The sequence below is a fragment of the Neofelis nebulosa genome, chromosome 9 (assembly GCF_028018385.1).
Source record: "Neofelis nebulosa isolate mNeoNeb1 chromosome 9, mNeoNeb1.pri, whole genome shotgun sequence".
NCBI classification, from domain to species: Eukaryota; Metazoa; Chordata; class Mammalia; order Carnivora; family Felidae; genus Neofelis; species Neofelis nebulosa.
Window position 1 is genome coordinate 67,749,228 of NC_080790.1, and position 13,995 is coordinate 67,763,222.

The window sequence follows — 13,995 nt, forward strand, 5'->3', positions numbered from 1 at the left end:
CACAGGATCAGGACTTCAAAGATAAGAAAAGAAACTCCACATCTTGTCACTTTACACATTTTAAAGCACTTTCAAATAAATTTTTGTTTCTAGTTTGATCCTTAAAATCACTGGTGACTTAGAGTGAGTGTAAATGTTCTTGGATTACAAAGCTGATATTTATGTGGATGAGGTGACCTGTTCCAAGACCTATCTTGGAGTTAGAAACCAGATTTTCCAGCATTTGGCTCAGGTTTGGTCCAAGCTGCCTCCGTAGAGATTTTCAGGATTTTTTTTTTTTTTTTTTTTTTTTTTTTTTTTGTCTCCTGAGTAGGGATTACTGATAGGTGTAGGAGTCAAGATGTCTGTATATCTTGGATCATTTCGCTTCAGACAGTAATACAGACACAAACCCTACGCAAATTTTTGAAAGTTTTATCTATGTCAGTTTCATCTTTTTGGTAAACTACAGATATAAGTTCTTATTATGAGAGGAATATTATACTGTGACCCAGAATGGTGGTTAAAGTTCTTGTGGCCAGATGGGTGCCATATGCATAAGGTGCACAGCACCATAGGTGAACAAGGGCTGTTAGAGCAAGTGGGGAGCTCCTGGGGAAGCTGGGACGTTGTTTGAGAGGTTTTGGACAATCCAAATCCAAGATTTGGAAATCTTGGATTCAAGATGTCCTAAAAGTTGGGCTGGACTTGATTGAACTGCCCTACTGGGGCAGAGTTGCAATCAGATTCCCAAGTGAGGCAAGGGTGCACCAGAGAAGGGTGTACCACAGCTAAGGAAACACCCAGGCTGGATCTTGGTGCTCTCCTGACCAGGCTCTGCATGTGGGACACAAAGGATGTGATAGCCATGAAGTGATAACCCACTTCAGGGGAAATCCCCTTGCCCTGGTCTCCTTCCTGGTCTGGAGGACAATGTCTCTAAGAGGGCTGTTATGAAGAGATGGAGAGCTTCTTAAGAGGACACACACACTTGGGGCCTAAGGTCTGGATCTGGCAGCCGTGTATTTAAAATGTTTCCGAGGTGCCTGGCTGGCCCAGTCAGTGGAGCGGGTGACTGTCTATCACAGGGTTGTAAGATCAAGCCCCATGTTGGGTGTAGAGATTACTTAAAAATAAAATAATACAATAAAGGTTTCTGAATTATGATATCTTTATTTTTTTTTAATTTTTTTTAACGTTTATTTATTTTTGAGACAGAGAGAGACAGAGCATGAACGGGGGAGGGGCAGAGAGAGAGGGAGACACAGAATCAGAAGCAGGCTCCAGGCTCTGAGCCATCAGCCCAGAGCCCGACGCGGGGCTCGAACTCACGGACCATGAGATCGTGACCTGAGCTGAAGTCGGACGCTTAACCGACTGAGTGACCCAGGCGCCCCTGAATTATGATATCTTTAGAAGGGGCCTGGACTCCATAGTTTTCTATAGGTTCAAGTACTGCCTATTGTCTTATTTTTAATAACTTTTATTGAGATATACAAGATATTCAAGTTGACCCTTGAACAACATGGGTCTGTACTGCGTGGGTCTACATATATGCAGGTTTTTTGGGTAAATATGGTATGGTACTGTAAATCTTTTCCTTATGACTTTCTTAATAACATTTACTTTTCTCTAGCTTACTTTATTGTAAAAATACAATATATAATACATAACATACTAAACATGTGTTAATCTACTGTCTGTTATCAGTAAGGTTTCTATCAACAGTATGCTATTGGTTAAGATTTGGGGGAGTCAAGGGGAACTTGGGTGGCTCAGTTGGTTAGGTGTCCGACATCAGCTCAGGTCATCATCTTGTGGTTCATGGGTTTGAGCCCCACTTCGGAGTCTGTGCAGATAGCTCAGAGCCTGGAGCCTGCTTTGGATCCTGTGTCTCTCTGTCTCTGTCTATGTCTCTCTCTCTCTCTCTCAAAAATAAATAAACCTTAAAAAAGATTTAGGGGAGTCAAAAGTATACATGGATTTTAGACTGTGTGTGGGGGGGTTCAGCATCCCAATCCCCTGCATTGTTCAAAAGTCAAGTGTAATTGACATGCAATAAAAATTTGCTATTTTAAAGTGTAGAATTTGGTGGTTCTTATTATTAGGCTGTATGTTGTCACCACTACCTAATTGCAGAATGCTTTCATCACCTCAGAAAGAAACCTTGTACCCCTTATCACTCCTCATTCTCCCTCTGCCACTCCTAGCCCCTGACAACCACTAATCTGCATGGGTTTCTGTGGATTTGCCTATTTTGGACATTTTCTATACCTGGAATCATACAACTTGTCTTTTGTGTCTGGCTTCTTTTACTTAGCATAATATAGTTTCAATGTCCATACTGCTGCATAATCTTCCATTGTATGGGTACACTGCATTTTGTTGATTCATATATAAACTGGGGGCATTTGGATTGTATCTGCTTTCTGCCTGTTATAAATAATGCTGCTATGATTATTTGTGTATACATTTTTGTGTGGACACATGTTTTCTGTTTTCTCGGGTGTCTTCCTACAAGTGGGATTACTGGGTTGTATGGTATCCCACATACAATTTGATTTTGATTTTGCCATCCCAATGGGTATGAAGTCATTTTTCATTGTGGTTTTCATTTGCATTACCCTAACACCCCTTGATGTTGAGAATTGTTCATGTGTTTATTGACCATTTGTATAGTTTCTTATGAGAAAAGTTTATTCAAATCCTTTTCCATCTTTAATGTGGTATTTTTTTTTAATTGTCGAGTTTCTGAGTTGTTTATGTTTTGGATACAAGTCTCTTAAGTGATTTGCAAATATTTTCTCCAGTGGGTTGAATTTTAACTTTTTTAATAGTGCTCTCTGAAGCACAAATTTTAAAGTTTTGATAAAGCCCAAATTTACCTATGTTTTCTTTAGTTTCCCGTGGTTTTGGCATTATGCAAATCATTGCCTAATCCAAGGTGATAAAAATTTATGCCTACATTTTATTTTTAAGAGTTGTTTGTTTGTTTGTTTGTTTGTTTTAGTTTACACTCTGACGTTTAGGTTGGTGATTCATTTTGAGTTAATTTTTGTTAAAAGTAAAGAAGGGTCCATCTTTATTCTTTTGCATGTAGTTATCTAGTTGTCTAGTGCCATTTGTTGAAAAGACTATTCTTTCCCCATTGAATCGTCTTGGCACCCTTGTTGAAAATCAGTTGGCCACAGGTGAATGAGTTTATTTCTGGACTCTCCAATCTCCACTGATCTTCATGTCTATTTTTATGCCAGTACCACTCTACCTTGATTCACGGTAGCCTTGTAGTAAATTTTGAAACCAGGAAGTGTTAGTCCTCCAACTTTGTTCTCCTTCAAGCATGTTTGGCTATTTGGGGCCCCTTGCATTTCAGTATGAATTGTAGGATCAGCTTCAATTTCTGCAAAAAAGGCACCTGGGATTTTGAAAGATACTGTGTTGATTCTGTCAATCAGTTTAGGGAGTATTGCCAATTTAACATTATTTGTTCCAGTTCATGAACATGCTCTGTTTTTTGATTTATTTAGATCTTCTTTACTTTCTTTCAACAATATTTTGTAGTTTTCAGTGCAAAAGTCTGACACTTTTTGCCTCACTTATTCCTAAGCATTTTATCCTTTTGCGGAGTGGAATGGAAATTGGGCAAGTTAAAATACCACAAAGCTTACTGTTCTAACAGAGATTCAGTCATTTTTAGTGAATAAATACTCTTCCAATTGTTGTAAGCCCTTGGTTAACTTCCAGAATTTTAAAGTTGATTTCAACGATATTTGTCAGTGTTCTCATTTGTTTTATGGAGGAGTAGATTTTTGGAAGTCTTTATTCTGATGTGACAGAAATCAGAACTCCTCATTGTTTATAACACTGTCTTTCTTAGGTTACCTTCTGGTCTCTGAGGACATTTGAGATATATAGGCAAGTGACTGGCAAACAAAGAGGTATGACACAGAAGTTCATTGGGCTACAGGGCATCCTGGTGGATGTCATATCTTAACAGATATATTGGGCCAAAATTCCCATCACTGAGGTCACAGGCAGAGTCATAAAACTGAGGTGTTGTAAGTTGTTCCTCAGTGAATTAGAAGTGAGACAGCAATGAAGTGTCTAATAATAAGGCATATTTTTCATGTTTCTTGGTGGAAGCTCAAACCAAGAGGTATATTGTGAAATCCCAAATCTAGGAATGACAAATGCACTTTAAGTGTCAACTTTAATCAATCATAATACTAACCTGGAGCTCAGTGTAAAGAAGATTCTGTGATCATGGGGCATCTGGGTGGCTCAGTTAGTTGAGCATCTGGCTCTTGATTTCAGCTCAGGTCATGATCTCATGGTTTGTGGGTTCCAGCCCTGTGTTGGGTTCTGCATTAATAGCACAGGGCCTGCTTGGAATTCTCTCTCTCCCTCTCTTTATGCTCCTCCCCCATGTACATGTGTGTGCTCTCTTTCTCAAAAATAAATAAACATTTTAAAAATATATATTTAAAAACAGAAAATTCTGTGATCATATGTAGCCTTAGTGCCAATCACTGCATTGGTCAGGTTCAGCCAGGAAATAGTGGCCACTCAAATGGGGTGAATGAGGAGTTTTAATAAAGGGATTATTTAAGACTCTGTGGCAAAGTTAAAGGAAGTCTGTGAGGGAGGCTGCTCTACACAGGCCAGAAATTGTAATTTCCACTCCAAGGCCTACAGAATGTTCCAAAGGATTGATTGAAGAAATGAGAGTTTCAGTGATTGATCTAGAGTTCTTCTTTTGGCCATTTTTGGTACCATATGTGAGATTACTTGTTGTAAAATCAATACTCTGTCCTTAAAATTTTCAGAAGTTGTAATTTAAAATGCTTGGGAACATTTTTATAGCAAAATGAATATAACTTATTACTAACTTTTATCAAATATTTAAACTTTCTCTAATACAGTGAGAGATTCCACACTACTAAGGATTTTCACTGTAGACATCATTATCTTGCTTAATTCTCACAGCAGATGAATCCATATTGCAAGGTTTGAGAGTCCCCAAGACCACCCTGACTTCTGACATCAAATTTGAGGGTTGTCAAGACCACCTTCACATTCAATAATTTGCTGGAAGGACTCATAGAACTCACTAAAAGCTCTTATACTCACAGTTACGGTTTATTACAGTGAGAGGACACATGATAAAATCAGTAGAGAAAAGAGGCACATGAGGCAGTGTCCAGGAGAATTCCAAGCAAGAGCTTCCATTTGTCCTCTCCCAAAGTTGTGGAGTTGTGAGCAGTACTAACTTCTCTGAGTAATGTGTGATGATACACATGGATTATTGCCACTAGGATGTTTTGCTGAGTTTTGGTATCCATAGTTTTTATTGAGCTTGGTCATATAGTCAAGGTTAACTGCCTACCTGGCTGACCTTAGTCTCTCGCCCCTCCAAAGGTCCAAGTAATACTGTGTGGCCCAAGATCACTCCCCACCACCAAAAATTACATCGTTAGCACAGACCTTCTGACATGGCCCAGGGTCCCAGGTAAACAAAGACACTTTTGTCACGCAGAATATTCCAAGGTCTTAGAAGTTACTTCACAGGGGTCAAGGGCAAAAGCCAGACCTCTCTTTGGGCAAGGTTCATCCTTTACTACATAAGCATGTACTAAGGTTATAGAAGCCTAATATAAAAACAGAATGCCTATAGACAGGCAGACATCTGATAGGGATTTTCCTTTTGTCTTCATAGCTCAGTGATATTTTTAAGTGTATATAAGAATTACTGTGTACAGAATTTTATATACTGGACATCATGGGCTGTATAGGGGACTTTCATGGGAACTTTGGCTTTATAGGCTGCCTCTTAAAAATACCTTCTCATTATCCCCAACTCCTTCCCCAGAAACACATAAGCTCTTGCTGCTATAAAAAAAGAAAAGCAAAAGCAAACAAACAATAGCACCCTAAAAAAATGGTTTTTACAGAAGAACTTAATTTGGAAATTTGGTTTCTGTTAGTGCTACAATTAAGATTCTAGACATGAGGGGTACAGGGTGGCTCACTTGGTTAAGTGTCCAACGCTTGGGTTTGGCTCAGGTCATGATCTCTCGGTTTTGTGAGTTTAAGCCCCTGTTGGGCTCTGCACTGGTAGCATGAAACCTGCTTAGGATCCTCTCTCTCTCTCTTTCTCTGCCCATCCCCTACTTGTGCTATCTCTGTCTCTTTCAAAATAAATAAATAAACTTAAAAAAAAAGATTCTAGCCATGAAAACTGTGCTAGGTCATACATTTTTTTCAATTCATTTGCTTAGGATTGTGAAACCAATTACTGGGAACTCTGGGGACCATTTTGGGGGTATCTCTTTCTGATGCAAAGTTGACTAAAGAATGAGGAAATTGTATGAAATTGGTATTCTCAATCTACAGAATCAACAAGCTGACAGAGCAATTTGAAGAAAATTTTTATAATAGTTATTATTACAAGTAAGTAAAATGTAACATGTTTTTTCTATTTCTCCCAAAATTCACTCCTTCAGAATTGTTCAGTATGGTTATCCATCTTTGATTTTGGTGGGCATGTAACAGTACTGGGCTCTGCCTTCTTGGCTGAAATACTGTAGATGACTTTGATATAATTCATCAACAAAAAGCATTCTCTCCAGAAACTTTAATAAGTTAGCAATGAGTTTCTGTGGTGGGTTTTTTTTTTTTCTTCCTTTTTGACATTTTGACTTACAGTATTTCCTTCACAGGAGCCATGTTTGAGGAAAACAGTGATTCTCACTAATGGCTACATGCAGCCTGTCCTTACAGCATGAATCCAGATAACCAACAAAATATCCTAATACCAATAAATATTTGTTTTGCATGACACACTAGTAATTAACTTTGCAAATTTGCTTTTTTGAAAAAAAAAAATCTTTGTTGCACAATAGATCACTAGTTGCCAGACTATGATTTCACACACTAGGAAAATTACCAAAATTTGGGGGGAATTGACATAAAGTCATCAGATATTTTCTCTTGCCAAATACAGACACTACAAGGGGAAAAAATCCCCTAGAATCTATTGTCAGAATTATTTCATGAAAGAATGTTTTTGTGTTAATAGGTAAGTTAATCAATATTATTTGCTGATTTAGTTTCCTTGTTTTTCTGCTTATATCCTACTTTTTCTGTCCAAGTTCCATACCAAGCTTTTGTGTGTCATCCTTGTGCACAGGCCATGCAAACCTTCTCTGGATCATTCCAATTTTAGTAGATGTGCTGCTGAAGTGAACACTGTATCGATCTTTTAAAGGACATCTTTCAGGGGCGCCTGGGTGGCTCAGTGGGTTGAGCATCCAAATCTTGGTTTCGGCTCAGGTCATGATCTCACAGCTTCATGGGTTAGAACCCCCATGTCGGGCTCTGTGCTGGCAGCTTGGGGCCTGCTTGGGATTCTCTTTCTCTCTGTGTGTCTCTCTCCCTCCCTCCTCCCTTTGCCCCTCCCCCATTCACACTTACTTCTCTCTCAAAATAAATAAACTTAAAAAAAAAGACATCTTTAAAAACAAAATAAAATAAATGACATCTTTCAGTAGTAATTTCATTGAAGATGAGCAATTAAAGCCATGGCATCTGAAGCAGAATGCCTGTGCTTGAATCCCAGTTTGGTCGGATACTAGCTGTGTGACCTTGGGCATGTTACTTAGCCTCCCTGTATCTTAGTTACATCATCTCTAATATAGCAATATTAATAGTATCTACCTCAGAGGGCTGTTGCAAAGATTATGAGTTAAAATATATAAAGCACTTAGAACAGTGCCTTGTAAAGTTGTGTTATATAAGTACTTGCTATTATTGCCAAACTGTGTATGTCTTACAATGTCCATATTTTGTCCTCATTCTTGAATTATAGTTCAGTTAAGCATGGGATTCTATGTTGAGCAGTATTGCCTTCCACCATTTTCAAGGTATTACTCCATTTTCTTCTTGCGTCTCTCATTGTGGATGAGAAGTTTGTCTTTTCTTATGGGTAACAATCACTTTTCTCTCTGATTTGCTTTTAAAGTTTTTCTCTGTACATTTGTGGTTTTATTATTCTATGTCCATGTGTGGATTTAATTTCCTTTTTTCTAGCTCAAAATTCATTTTGCCTCTTCAAATTGAAGATTCACATCTTTCTTTAATTGTAGAAAATTCTCAACCATTGATTGCATTAGTTATGAATAGATTCTGCCATAAGTGACCTCAAAAAACAACTCTAAATCAAAGTGGTTCATACGAGATGGAAATTTATTTCTTTTTCACACATATTAGGCTATCCAGGTGGTATTTGATGGTGTCAGGGGCTCAGGGACTCTTCTGTTTTATTCTACCATTCATTCTCAGTAAGTAGATTCTCTAATCAAACTTAAACAATACCATTAGTGTTTTAGCTACTAAGAAGGAAAAGGTGGAGAGAAAAATCTTACCTCCTCCCTTTAAGGACATTTCTGGAAGTTGTACATGCTGTTTTGGCTACATCCCAGAACAGAGTCACATGGCTAATCTAGGTATAGGGGAAACTGGGAAATATTGTCTTTATACTGGACAGCCAAGTTCTCAGCTAAAAGTTGGTGATTCAGTGAAAAAGGCAGAGAGGCAGATTGGTTACTGAGAACAGGTAGTCTCTATCATAGCCATTTTTATTGGAGATTTCTCTCATATTCCCTCTATTGTGTCCTTCTGGAACACTTAGTAATGTTCTATTCTCTGTGCCTCTTTCTTTTTAATATTTCTTTTTATCTTTTTGTGTTTCATTCTGTGAGATTTCTTCAACTGTCTTCCAACTTTGTTTTAAGCTATGTTTAGTCTCCTGAACTTTTTGTTTTTTATCTACTGAGTTAAGTTTTAAAAAATGATATATACTTTTTATCTTTAGAATTTTTATAGCTTTTTTCCCCTGAAATATGCCTCTTATTTTTTTGTGCTGTTCTGGTTTTTCTGTATAGTTTTTATTTTTTATGTCCTGAATCATTTAAGCTTAGTAATTTTATAGTCTCTTTGCTCTCTTGTCTGTAATCCTTGGGGGATGAATTCTGCTGACTCCCTCCCCTGGAAGATGGGTACATTTTTTCCATCTTATCTTAGGTATTGCTTTCCATCCTGTACCCAGCATTGTAAAGTGTGACAATGGGGCAGTATTATGTTTGTCTGTTGTCTATACTTGGGTCCTTCATGTTTCTCTGATTCTTCTGGTTCTTTGGTTCTCAGGTTTTCTGTTGCAACCTTGGTTTGGGTTTTCTGCGCTATTACTCATGAATACACGCTTGGCTCCCATTTTTTGCACGACTTAGTTTAGGAGGTGTGTTGTCTGGGTGATAATCAGTTTGTTTTACCCCCTACCTTGCAGTCTAATCAGAAAGAGAGATTCTAGAGTCTTTTTCACAGCAGCAAAACTCTTCTGGAATCCTGGCTCTATGCTCAACTCCAGTTCCACTGCATGTGGGGCCTTAACCCCCATTGCCACTCCTAAGGTCAAATTTGATTCCACCTCTCTGGTTGCCTTACTTCTTGATCACCACTTTTTAGCATTCTCCTTATTTCTGGAACTTGAGGATTTCTGTCTTGTTTTAGTGCTTAGTTATGTACTTCAAAGCTTTTTGTAATACCTTATCAAGGCTTTGTCTATGCAGGAATAATGAAGTCTTCCCGCATCAACTTAGTCCATCCTAGTGATAAGAAGTCTAATAAAGAGCATTTTAAATCCCAAAAAGCAATAAAGTGATAATCTCTTAATAAAAATTTTGAAATATTTGCTTTGATACTCCTTACACTGTCCTTGTTTTTCCATTTGTAATGGGCCAGCACTGCTCTGTGCATTGACATTTGGGGATGAATGGACAGAGCACTGGGAGGCTTAGGTTCTGGCCCTGGCTTTGCTGCTTGTTAACTGCAAACTGGGGGAAACTCCTTCAGTTCTCTGAACCTATTATTAGCTGTAAGATTGATATACATGTTATCATTTGCCCTGTTTCCATCTGATTATTATAAAGATCCAATGAGATAATAGATTGGAAAATGCTTTAAACCTTAAAATACATATAATTAATAATAGCAATGTTAAGGACTGAAAGCCTTTGGCACATTCGCTAAGATATTTAAAAAATAGTAAATTTTATGAAGAACCATGTTTGTTTGGTTTTTTCCTCTCTTTGGTAAACAGAAAAAACAACCCTCTATCCTGGTAAAAGCTTTAATTCCATGAAAATACCTAATAAAAGAACTATTTGAAAACATTCAAATATTCTTGTGAAATTTAAGAGCACTATTTGTAGCAACAGGCACTTATAACTTTAATAGACTATGGAATTCATTGTGGAGAGACACACCCCAACAGTTAAAAAAAAAAAAAAAAAAGAGAGAGAACGGAACCTGGGAATCATCAGTGCATTTTGTTGTTATATGTTTTCTCAAACAATGGATACCAAAAGTTCAATTATTATTTTGTAAAGAACCATAAGCTTTTTGAAATGCAGAAACATGTCCCTATACTTGAAAACATTGAGAACCACTAATCTAGCCTATGATAGTAGTCCACTAACTGGGCTATTTGACCCCAGACCCTTGATATCGCACTAAAACACATTCCCTAAGACAGAAGTACTATATCGGTCCTCAATGATGTCTGCCAGTCAATTGTGAGGTCTATCGCAGAGAATTTATAATTTCTTACTGATTAAAGTACTAAGTTTGCAAATGATTTACTTAATATCAGAGACTGATTCAAGATGGCAGACTGATCATACACATCTACCACTTACTGCTCACTAAATCTCATAAAATATATGTAAATAGATACTGATAATAAAATACAGTCTAATATCATTGGAAACCAGGGAAACCTATTATCAGAAGAAATATGTTTGTGTTAAATTCTGAAAGAAATTACCAGAGAACAAATGCTTGGAGGAATAAAACTAAATGAAAGAAAAACCCAACACATGTGGAGATGACTGAGGTCGAGGTAGGTTGGACAGAACTACACACTTAGAGCCATTGGATATTAAGAAGTGGAAGGAGCTCAGGAGCATTTATCAATTTGAAAAATTAGGAACTGCATGTGGAGCAGCAAATCAGTAACCCTTAACTGTTCTGCATGCACAAAGCGCTGGGCTGCTGTGGATGAATTGAATCATACACTGGGGCTGGAAAAGCAGACCAGTGCTCAAGTAGCTACTGACCTCCAGGAGGATCAAAGATACTATCACACAAATCATCCTCAGATCCTGTCTGACTGCAATATCCCAACCCTGTCTTAAAGTCAGACTGCAGTAGACAAAAAGAGTTGACACTGACAGAGATCTGGGAGTCACATAATCAAAGAAGAGTATACAAGCAAAAATCACCAAACATTTGAGAAAAAAAAACAAACAAACTACAATACAAAGAAGGTGAGGCATCATGCTTAACAAAAATTAACAGAATTAAGAGAACAGAAAAAGACGTTAAGCTTAATTACAATATTTTAAGAGTATCATATTCATAATATAGGAAGAGTCTTATGTATTCAGGAGGCATTTCTAGATCCTGGAAATTAAAAAATAAAATACTTATTAAAAAGTGTTTTTCAGTAGATGGCCTGATATAACAATTGACATGGCTGAAAAGCAATTTATTTCGTATACAGTTAGTGTCAAGGGATGCTTGCATTCTTAGTGGTAAAGTACCATGAAAAGGATAATGAGAGGGGTGCCTGGGTAGCTCAGTCAGTTAGGCATCCGATTTTGGCTCAGGTCATGATCTCGCAGTTTGTGAGTTCGAGCCTAGCTTCGGGCTCTATGCTGACAGCTCAGAGCCAGGAACCTGCTTTGGATTCCGTGTCTCTCCTTCTTTCTGCCCCTCCCCCGCTCACATTCTGTCTCTCTCTGTTTCTCAATAATAAAGGTTAAAGAGTTAAAAAAAAAAAAAGAAGGATAAAGAAAGAAAAGATAAAAGGGATAGAAGATAAATCCAAATGTTCCATCATTCGGCTAGTAGCTGTTCTAGAAGGAGAGAAGAGAGAAAATGGAGGGGATGGAAATAACAGAAAAGGCTACAGAGTAAAATTTTCCAGAGTGAAAGAAAGACAAGTATCTTCAAATTGAAAGTGTCTTACCCCAATGTTTATAGCAGCACTCTCAACAATAGCCAAATTGTGGAAAGAGCCTAAATGTCCATCAACTGACGAATGGATAAAGAAATTGTGGTTTATATACACAATGGAGTACTACGTGGCAATGAGAAAGAACGAAATATGGCCCTTTGTAGCAACGTGGATGGAACTGGAGAGTGTGATGCTAAGTGAAATAAGCCATACAGAGAAAGGCAGATACCATATGTTTTCACTCTTATGTGGATCCTGAGAAACTTAACAGAAACCCATGGGGGAGGGGAAGGAAAAAAAAAAAAAGAGGTTAAAGTGGGAGACAGCCAAAGCATAAGAGACTCTTAAAAACTGAGAACAAACTGAGGGTTGATGGGGGGTGGGAGGGAGGGGAGCGTAGGTGATGGGCATTGAAGAGGGCATCTTTTGGGATGAGCACTGGGTGTTGAATGGAAACCAATTTGACAATAAATTTCATATATTAAAAAAAATTGAAAGTGTCTTAATTCTATTACGTCTAGTTTTGTTTTAACCATTCTCTTTGTTTTACTGCAGACTCTTACTCAGTTGGGTTTCCTTTTTGTGTGTGATTTGCGATTTTTGTTTGTGACCTTACCTTCAGTGGGGACTGTTTCATCTGTGGTTTGTAGAAATATCTCTCCAGGAGGGTTTTGCATTTACTTTAGTCAGACAGCTCAGTGGTAGCACCAGCAGGACTAATTTTTATGTAAATTTGGTGTCCTATGAAAGGTACTGTATGTGAGTTCATATTCCATACTGGAATATGGTACACACGAGGTTTTACTTTCTCACAAAGATTTTAACTATCTATAGCTGTAGGAAGAGGCAAACTTTCTTGCATCTGCTTGGTCATATGAGTGAAATTCTTCCAGTCTGTCTTGTACCAGTTGGCCAGCTGTTTGAGGGCTGTAGCTTTCAATGTGGGTTTCAATCTCAACTCTGTACTTTGGAGGCGATACGTTCCATCTCTGTTCCAATATGAATTAAAATTCAAGTGCGTAGCATTTAACACCTCTCTCTCCATCTTTGCTATCAAACCCCACCCCTGCCCTTTCCCCCTACACATATACTTAAGCTTATATTCTTTTTGCTCCAGTTCTGTGGTATATCTATACTATTGAAGTCTATTCATCTATTAAAATAATGACATACTCTACACGTGTTGACAAAAGATCTTCAAGAAATATATTGATACACAAATAAGCAAGTTCTCTATTTTGGAACATGAGGGTTTCTCTGTTTTGTGCACTTGGCTACATATGTGTTTGTTTCATTTTATTTAGCATTTCAAGGTGTTTGTAATGAAAGGGGTTCACTATTACCCTTAATCTGCTATATTGCAAGAACAGAAAGTCCCCAATACACAAATACAGAATAATGGCATCCATTCATTTGAAGTCTATTAAAATTTCTTTAGTGGAGGAGAAATGGATAAAGATACACCTATATATTTTTTTGTCAACACTACAGATAACAGTGTGAAGCTGATATATTGCCATGGAAATTTGCTGGGCATATAAATACTCCTTTGGCACAGATATTCCACCTACTTCCACTTGTGTGCAATAGAACGTAGCTTCTGATAGATACATTTTGGCACACCAAATGTGCCAAATACAAGAGCTGGTAGAATTAACTACGCCGAACTCATCTAAAAAGCAAAGATTGAGTTAGTGCTAGAAATGTTCTAAGTAAAATAGCAAACAATGTAAGAAATATTTTTATATTCTAGGTACCCAAATGTCTTTGAATTAATTGTGTGTGTGTGTGTGTGTGTGTGTGTATGTGTAACTAGTACCAGGAGAAATGTTTTTAGATTTTTCACACTCTTAATTGTATATAGAGGGACTAAAAGTTTAAGAATAAAGAGGAAAATTTAAGGTTATAGGAGAACATTATCCTTAAATGGAAATTTTAAT

At 37.5% G+C, this 13,995-nt stretch overlaps 1 non-coding gene across 1 annotated transcript; it reads right to left on the reverse strand.

Moving 5' to 3' along the window:
* Positions 1–7,121: 7,121 nt before the first annotated feature.
* Positions 7,122–7,228, reverse strand: LOC131486420 (U6 spliceosomal RNA). The gene has a single exon (XR_009249329.1). It is a non-coding gene; the product is annotated as a U6 spliceosomal RNA (small nuclear RNA).
* Between the last annotated feature and the right edge of the window lie 6,767 nt (positions 7,229–13,995).